General features: G+C 43.5%; 1 protein-coding gene across 2 annotated transcripts in view; it reads right to left on the reverse strand.

The window, feature by feature from the left end:
* The window catches only part of hace1 (HECT domain and ankyrin repeat containing E3 ubiquitin protein ligase 1), a 105,462-nt gene extending 98,621 nt beyond the window's left edge, over nt 1-6,841 (reverse strand). Inside the window, exon 1 of one of the 2 annotated variants that reach the window (XM_073056474.1) lies at nt 6,478-6,841. The gene's annotated coding sequence lies outside the window, so the exon portion shown is untranslated. The remainder of the gene's footprint in view (nt 1-6,477) is intronic. The other variant, XM_073056476.1, reaches the window with a different exon arrangement.
* Between the last annotated feature and the right edge of the window lie 2,460 nt (nt 6,842-9,301).

The following is a 9,301-nucleotide window of genomic DNA, read 5'->3' on the forward strand; positions in this document are numbered from 1 at the left end:
GAATCAGATTTATTATCACCATCATGTGACTTGAAATTTATTAATTTAGCAGCACCAGTTCAATGCAATACACAATCTAGCAAAGAAAAAAAGTAAAAATAATAATAATAAATAAACGAGTAAAGCAATTACAGTATACATATATTGAATAGATTAAATAGATGTCCAAAAACAGAAATGCTGTACATTAAAAAAAGTGAGGTAGTGTCCAAAGATTCAATGTCCATTTAGGAGTCGGATGGCAAAGGGCAAGAAGCTGTTCCTGAATCGCTGAGTGTGTGCCTTCAGGCTTCTGTACCTCCTACCTGATGGTAACAATGAGAAAAGGGCATGCCCTGGGTGCTGGAGGTCCTTAATAATGGACACTGCCTTTCTGAGACACCGCTCCCTAAAGATTTCCTGGGTACTTTGTAGGCTAGTACCCAAGATGGAGCTGACTAGATTTACAACCTTTTGCAGTTTCTTTTGGTCCTGTACAGTAGCCCCTCCATACCAGACAGTGATGCAGCCTGTCAGAATGCTCTCCACGGTACAATCATAGAAGTTTTTGAATGTATTTGTTGACATGCCAAATCACTTCAAACACCTAATGAAGTATAGTTGCCATCTTGCCTTCTTTATAACTACATTGATATGTTGGGACCGGGTTAGATCCACAGAGATCTTGACGCCCAGGAACTGGAAACTGTTCACTCTCTCCACCTATGATTCCTCTATGAGGATCGGTATGTGTTCCTTTGTCATACCCCTCCTGAAGTCCACAATCAGCTCTTTTGTCTTACTGACATTAAGTGCCAGGTTGTTGCTGTGGCACAGGAAGGATATTTCTGTGGCATATCTCACTCCTATATGCCCTCTCGACACCACCTGAGATTCTACCAACATTGGTTGTATCGTCAGCAAATTTATAGATGGTATTTGAGATACGCCTAGCCACACAGTCATGTATAAATAGACAGTAGAGCAGTGGGCTACACACACACCCTTGAGGTGCACCAGTGTTGATCGTCAGTGATGAGGATGTTAACATCAATCCACAGATTGTGGTCTTCTGGTTCAGAAGTTGTGGATCCAATTGCAGAGGGAGGAACAGAGGCCCAGGTTCTGCAACTTCTCAGTCAGGATTGTGGGAATGATGGTATTAAATGCTGAGCTATAGTTGATGAATACCATCCTGACATGGGTGTTTGTGTTATCCAGGTGGTCTAAAGCCGTGTGGAGAGCCATTGAGATTGTGTCTGCCATTGACCTATTGTGGCAATAGGCAAATTGCAATGGGTCCAGGTCCTTGCTCAGGTTGGAGTTTAGTCTAGTCATGACCAACCTCTCAAAGCATTTAATCACTGTGGATGTGAATACTACTGGGTGATAGTCATTAAGGCAGCTCACATTATTCTTAGGCACTGGTATAATTGCTGCCTTTTGAAGCAAGTTTGAACTTCCACCCCGTAACAGTGAGAGGCTGCAAGTGTCCTTGAATACTCCCACTAGTTGGTTGGCACAGACTTTCAGAGCCTTACCAGGTACTCCATTGGGACCTTCCACCTTGCGAGGGTTCACCCTCTTTAAAGACAGTTTAACATCAGCCTCTGAGACAGAGAATCACCGGGTCATCAGGTACAGCAGGGATTTTCACAGCTGTAGTTGTATTCTCCCTTTCAAAGCAGGCATAGAGGGCATTGAGTTCATCTGGTAGTGAAGCTTCGCTGCCATTCATGCTATTGGGTTTCGCTTTGTAGGAAGTAATGTCTTGCAGACCCTGCCAGAGTTGACGGGCATCCGATGTCGCCTCCAATCTCATTTGAAATTGTCTCTTCGCCCTTGAAATAGTGCTCTGCAAATCATACCTGGTTTTCTGGTACAGGCCTGGGTTGCCACACTTGAATGCCACAGACCTAGCCTTCAGCAGACAACGTACCTCCTGGTTCAACAACAGCTTTTGGTTTGGGAATGTAAGTAAGTCTTTGTGGGCTCATCCACACAGCTTCTAATGAAGTCAGTAACAACTGCAGCATACTCATCCAGGTTCGAAGATGAATCCCTGAATACCTCCAGTCTACCTATTCAAAGCAATCCTGTAGGCGCTCCTGTGCTTCCCTTGTCCAAACCTTCTTGGTCCTCACTACTGGTGCTGCAGACTTCAGTCTCTGCCTATACTCAGGGAGTAGAAGTACAGCCAGGTGATCAGACTTCCCGAGTGAGGGGGTGGAATTGCATGGTAGGCAGTCTTGATGGTGGTGTGACAATGGTCCAGTGTGTTGTTTCCTCTGGTATTGCAAGTGATTTGATGATGGTAATTGCTTAGTGATTTTTTTTCTGACTGGCCTTGTTAAAATCTCCCAAAATGATAGTGAAGGCATCAAGGTGCGCTGTTTCGTGCATGTTGATCCCATTGCTCAGATCATCTAAAGCCTGCTTGACGTTGGCCTGTGGTGGAATGTAAACTGCTACTAAAATGACCCCAGAGAATTCCCGTGGTAAGTAAAAAGGACGACACTTTATTGCTAGATATTTCAGGTCTGGTGAGCAGAATTGGGGCAACACTAATATATCTGTGCACCAAGAAGAGTTGATCCTGAGGCATACTTCTCCACCTCTGTTTTTGAGAGACTCTATAGATCTATCCCGGCGGTGTATAGTAAACCTGTCAATCTGAATAGCTGATCTGGCGTGGAAGGGGTTAACCAGGATTCCATGAAACAAAGGACGCAAATGAGACAGTAAAATATGACACCGTTGTGGGAGCTGAATACTTTTTCAAGGCACTAGATACCTTCTAATCTTTGATGTCCCAACACTGATAGAAAGACTGAGTGTGTTCACCATATCCACAGCCCTCATGATTTTATACACTTCTGTAAGACCACATCTAATTTTCCTATAGCTTCTAAGTCCTAGCACGTCCACCCTCTACTTACCACTCAGGCCTTCAAGTCCCAGTGCAATTCTTGTAAATCTTTTTCTGCACTCTTTCCAGTTGAATAACGTCTTTGTTATAGTAGGGAGACCAAAACTGAATACAATGCTCTAAGTGCAGCCTTGCCAGCATCCTATGCAGCCACACCATGACCTCCCAGCTTTCATACTCAGTTCACTGACTGGTGAATGCCAATGTGCCCAAATTCTTCTATACCACCCTGTGAATAAACTTCCATGGCCCCTCTACTCTACAACACTTGCCAGAACCCATGACCATTCACTGTGAAATTTCTACCTTACCTTGATTTGACTTTCCAAAAAGCAATACCTTACACTTTTCTGAAGTAACTCATTTTTCATTTTCTTGTGGGCTTACTAAATAAATCCACAATAGAATAATAGCCATAACAGAATCAATGAAAGACCACATCAAATTGGGCATTCAACCAGTGTGCAAAAGATATCTGTGCAAATAAAAAGAAAGAAAGAATAATAAATAAATAAGCAATAAATATCAAGAACACGAGATGAAGAGTGAGTCCATAGATTGAGGGAACATTTCAATGATGGGGCAAGTAAAATTGAATGAAGTTATCCCTTTTGTTTCAAGAGCCTGATCTTTGAGGAATAATAACTGTTCCTGAACCTGGTAGTGTGAGTCCTGAGGCTCCTGTACCTCCTTCCTGATGGCTGTAGCGAGAAGAGAGCATGGACTGGATGCTGGGGGTCTCCGATGATGGATGCTGCTTTCTTGCAACAGCGCCTTGTGTAGATGTGCTCAATGGTGGGGAGGGCTTTATTCGTGACAGACTGGGCTGTATTCACTACTTTTTGTGGGATTTTCGATTCAAGGCCATTGGTGTTTCCATACCAGGCTGGAATGCAACCAGTCAGTATACTCTCCACTGCACATCTACACAAGATTGTCAAAGTTTTAGATGTCATGCTGAATCTTCGTAAACTTCTAAGGAAGCATCGGTGCTATTGTGCTTTCTTCGTAATTGTACTTATGTGCTGGACGTAGGATAAGTCCTCCAAAATAATAACACCAAGGAATTTAAAGTTGCTGACACTCTCCACGTCTGGTCCACAGTCCCAATATAGAAGGGAATCCTTTTAGAACTGAGTTGAAGAGGAATTTCTTTAGCCAGAGAGCGGTGAATCTGGGGAATTTGTTTACGACTGAGGTTGATAGATTCTTGATTAAATAGGGCATGAAAGGATATGAGGAGAAGGCAGGAGTTTGAGGTTTAAAGAGAAAATGGATCAGTCATGATGAAATGGCAGAGCAGACTTGATGGGCCAAATGGTCTAATTCTGCCCCTATATCTTATGATCCTCCGATGAGGACTGGCTCATGGACTTCTAGTTTCCTTCTCCTTGGTCTTGCTGACATTGAGTAAGAGGTTGTTGTTATGCCAGCGCTCACCCAGATTTTCAATCTCCCTCCATTATGTTGATTCATCACCACCTTTGATTTGATCTATGACGGTAGTGTCATCAGCAAACTTGAATATGGTTTTGGATCTGTGCTTAGCCACAGAGTCATAAATGTAGAGCGAGTAGAGCGAGGTTTAAGCTCATAGCCTTGTGCTGCACCTGTGATAATGGAGATTGTGGAGGAGATGTTGTCTGCAATCTGAACTGACTGAGGTTTGCAAGTGAGGAAATCCAGGATCCAACTGCACAAGTAGGTATTGAGGCAAATGTCTTGGAGCTCATTAATTAGTTTTGAGAGGATGATGGCATTGAATGCTGAGCTGTAGTTAATAAAGAACATCCTGATGTATACACCTTTGCTGTCCAGATATTCCAAGGTTGAGTGTAGAGCCAATGAGATGGAATCTGTTGTGGACCAGTTGCTCTTGTAGGCAAATTGAAGCGGATCCAAGTATCTTCTCAAGCAGGAGTTGGTGTGTTTCATCACCAATCTCTCAAAATATTTCATCACTGTGAATGTAATTACTATTGGACAATAGTCATTGAGGCAGATTATCAGGTTCTTCTTAGGCACTGGTATAATTGAAGCCTGCTTTAAGCAGGTGGGTACTTCAGACTGCTGAAGAGAGAGGTTAAAGATCTCAGTGAACAATCCAGCCAGTTGATCAGCATTGGTGTTTAGTACTTGTGGGTTTACTTGAAGGCTACTGGCACTTCGGCCTCAGAAACTGAAATTATGAGATCATTGGGAGGTGTGGGAGTTCCTCCATGTTTTGAGGTCAAAGCAGGCTTAGAAGGCACTGAGCTTATCACTGTATCTCAGCATATGTGATGATAATACCCAATTTCAATTTGCAAACTTAGTTACCATGTTTTGGACAGTCTTGTCCAACAATGGGCCCAGCACTGATCCCTGAGGCACGCTAATCACAGCCATCCACCATCACCCTCTACTTCCTACTACCAATCTAATTGTATGTCCAATGAGCTAACTCTCCCTAAATTACCTGCTCTTCCTGAGAGTGTGATAAATTGGGTCGGTAATAGCATTTAAGTGTTTAGATAAGCACTTACATTGATTGGGTATAGAACGCTATGGACCAAATGCTGGGAGACAGCATTAAGATTGGACGGTGAACACAGTTGGCTTGGCGAGTTGGCCGAATGTCCTGCTTCCACACAGTACAAATTATGATATATTGTCAATATTTTGCAGTAATATCCTTTATTAAACATAATAAGCCATTGACTAGACCGATGAAGTTGGCGGGAGTAGATGACGATTTGAAGAGAGGTGCATTACGAGAGGTAATGTCGCAGCTATATAGAACCCTGGTCAGACCCCACTAGGAGTACTGTGCTCAATGCTGGTCACCTCATTACAGGAAGGATGTGGAAACCATAGAAAGGGTGCAGAGGAGATTTACAAGGACGTTGCCTGGATTGGGGAGCATGCATTTTGAAAACAGGTTGAATGAACTCGGCCTTTTCTCCTTGGAGCGACGGAGGATGAGAGGTGATCTGATAGAGGTGTTCATGATAATGAGAGGCATTGATCATATGGATAGTCAGAGGCTTTTCCCCAGGGCTGAAATGGCTAGCATGAGAAGGCATAGTTTTAAGGTGCTTGGAAGTAGGTACAGAGGAGAAGTCAGGGGTAAGTTTTTTTACGCAGAAAGTGGTGTGTGTATGGAATGGGCTGCCAGTGGTAGAGGCGGAAACGATATGGTCTTTGAAGAGACTCCTGGATGGCTACATGGAGCTCAGAAAAATAGAGGGCTATAGGTAACCCTAGGTAGGGCCATGTTCGGCACAGCTTTGTGGGCTGAAGGGCCTGTATTGTGCTGTAGGTTTTCTATGTTTTTATTAACTGCTTCGCAGCAACAAAGGTAAGTTGGAGCTTGTGAAATTTTCATAGTAATGCAATTCAGGACTAGGGTAAATAGGGCACGAGTTTATTACATTATAGGATTTATGCAACTATTAACATTAAACACCTTCAGATTAAGGATTAGCGAGAATAAACTAAAACGTAATGAGAGAATCCATTAATAAAATTAATGCATGCTTTGTTTGAGACATGACTACAGAGAATTGTCGAAACGTTTCTTTTCTCACCTGGCCTTGTACCTCGGGAAACGACTCTCCTCTGCGGTCTCTGCCCTCAAGGTCATCTTGTGCGATTCAGACGTTCCAAAACAAACTACAAACTCAACTTCAAATCAAACACATATCTTAGAACATGATAAGCTTTAAGGGTTTCCTGCCGCCGTGGAAAGCAGTAAATTTGCTCTCTCTTTAAGGGAACGTCTGTCCTTCATTTGTGACAGCCGCGTCGCCACCAATCCCAAACTCCGATGATGAAGAGAGATTCATACACTCACACCGTTGAATAAACAAAATAAAAATGAATTTCAGGAGTGAAGTAACACAAACAAAAGAAAATAACATCTCAAACTTCGGCGAGTTTTACTTCCGCGGCTGGCGGCACGAAAACCCTAGGCACTGGGTGCGCGGCTGGCCAGAGGCAGCAGAGGGAGTGTAGCGCTGAGAGGCAGGCGGGTTTCAGCTCCTCTATCCGTCAGCGGCAGAACTCCGAGCGTCGCCAGGAAACTCGGGCAACTTTCAGCAGTAAGCACGCTGTCCTTGGACAATCTACGGTCCTGAACTACAACTAACTCTGTCTGAGTAGGACAGGGGAGATAAGACGTTGCTTTATTTCTGTTTCTCTCCATTCTCTTTACCGTATTCTTCAACAATTCCTCTACCCCAGACTACCCACTCCTACCCTGAGCACCAGAGGGCGGGCGATGGGGGAGGCGCAGGGAAGAAGGTCAAGTGTTGCCTTGAGTTGAAAATGTTAATCAGTTTGGATTTAGCTAGACTAGAGGAACATTGGGGAAATAATTTAAAGGTGAGAATAAAAAGACTGTAATCAGATTCAGGCAGAGCACATGGATTTCAAAAGCGGTTAAGTGAATGTGGCAACGCACACAAATTGCTGGAGGAACTCAGCAGGCCAGGCAGCACTGGGGAGGGGGAGAGTACAGTCGACGTTTCGGACGGAGACTCTCCAGCACAACGGGTGTGATAATAGCATCACTAAACGTGGTTGCAACTAATTTTCACTGAGGAACCAGGTTGTAGACCTTTGTCTGTGAGAGCCTTTGCCACTGCTCTACTTAACAACAGAAGGGGCAAAAAAAATGCCTCAACCAATCACCAAAATTCTCATCTCAGCCACTTTTCCTTATTGATCCCAATTTTCTCGACTTGGCCCCAGTTACCAATCTAAAATAAGAGTCTGAAGAACAACTAGCATACCAGAAATTATAACTGCTTTAAGAACACTTCCTTCTGGTTTCCCAATCAAATATCAAGCATGCTCCACCAATCAGCTCCTGAGTCTGAGAAAGCATTGTGTTAAATTATTCATGAGCAGGAAAGGTTTGACAACTATCAGAAATCTGTTGTCACATTCAAATATAAACATTGCTTTTTAACGACCACTTGTTTCTCAATTAAGCCGAGTAAAAGGTCCCATCCCTCCCCCCCCCACCCCACCCCCCCCCCCCCCACCGACCCTTTAGACTTGATCCTTTCAAGATCCATAATATCTTCGTTTTGATCCCAGGATCTGATTCTTCATTTTTTAAAAAAACTCATTTGTTCCCTCCCAAATTGCTGCCTGACCAACCAAATGTGTCTGACTCTGTGTTTGCTTCCAGTTTAATTGTTGATAAGGTGTCTGTCAATGATTAGTCTTTTTTAATATTAACATTTACAATATTTACCAATAGGTTTTAATAGGTGCATTTAATGTCAGATAAATGTATACAATATGCACCCTGAAATTCTTTTTCTTCACAAACATCTATGAAAACAGAGGAGTGCCCCAAAGAATGAATGACAGTTAAATGTTAGAACTCCAAAGCCCCCTCCCATGCGTAAGCAGCAGCAAAGCAATGATCCCCCTCCCTCCCCAGCAGCAAAAAAACATCAGCACCTCCCACCAAGCATTCAAGCGTGCAGCAAAGCATCAATAAAGACACAGATTTGTACCCCAAATCAGATTTGTACCCCAAAGACTACTCGTTCACCTGGTATTCAACATACCACAGGCTTACTCACTCCCTAATAAGGGAAAAAGGTGTCCCCATTTCACAGCAAGAGGGGAGACATAATAAAACAACTCGCCGATTTATAGTGTTAAAGTCTGTTGTGTTGCTTTTTCCAAGCTCCGTACCCAAAGAACTATGGTCTCTGGGCACACAGTTAGCTCGCTGTTTTTGATCTTCTGTCTCCTATGACACACCAGGCGGCGGCACTGACCTTGAGTCCACCCGCCTCCAGAGTCATGAAAATACGGCTCCGTCAAGGCACGCCAATCTTCTAGACCGCATCCTTGGCATATCGAAAAGCGGCCAGTTGTGAGATCCTGAGAGTGGGTCCCATATCTGCAAAGAACCAAAGTCAGTGTGTAACTCCAGGTCAGGGTCTTCAGAAGAACCCTGAAAAGGAAAAATAGAGATATTAAAGATAGAAATAGAACTGTTTCCGAAGATGCAAGCAAAAGAGTTGCCATTATACTTCAATTTAAAACTTTAACGTACTTGAACACGAGATTCTGCAGACGGTGGAAATCTAGAGCAACAAAAATAACATGCTTGAGGAGCCCATCAGGTCAGGCAGCATTTATGTAAAAGAATAGAGTCGACGTTTCAAGTCAAGACTTGATGAAGATCCTCAGCCAGAAAAATTGACTCTATTCTTTTTAACATATTGTTCAAGATTACTCCAGCCTCTACAGCATCCATCAGCTCTAGGAAGCGTTCAGAGAGACTGGTGTTCTTTCTCTTCTTCAGGAGAGGGATAGGCAGTGGCTTGGTCAGATCAGCTGGCAGCCCACTTCAACAGGCCTAGGAGCCAAATAACGAAGAGA

Source organism: Hemitrygon akajei, chromosome 9 (assembly GCF_048418815.1).
Source record: "Hemitrygon akajei chromosome 9, sHemAka1.3, whole genome shotgun sequence".
In the NCBI taxonomy this organism is placed as follows: domain Eukaryota; kingdom Metazoa; phylum Chordata; class Chondrichthyes; order Myliobatiformes; family Dasyatidae; genus Hemitrygon; species Hemitrygon akajei.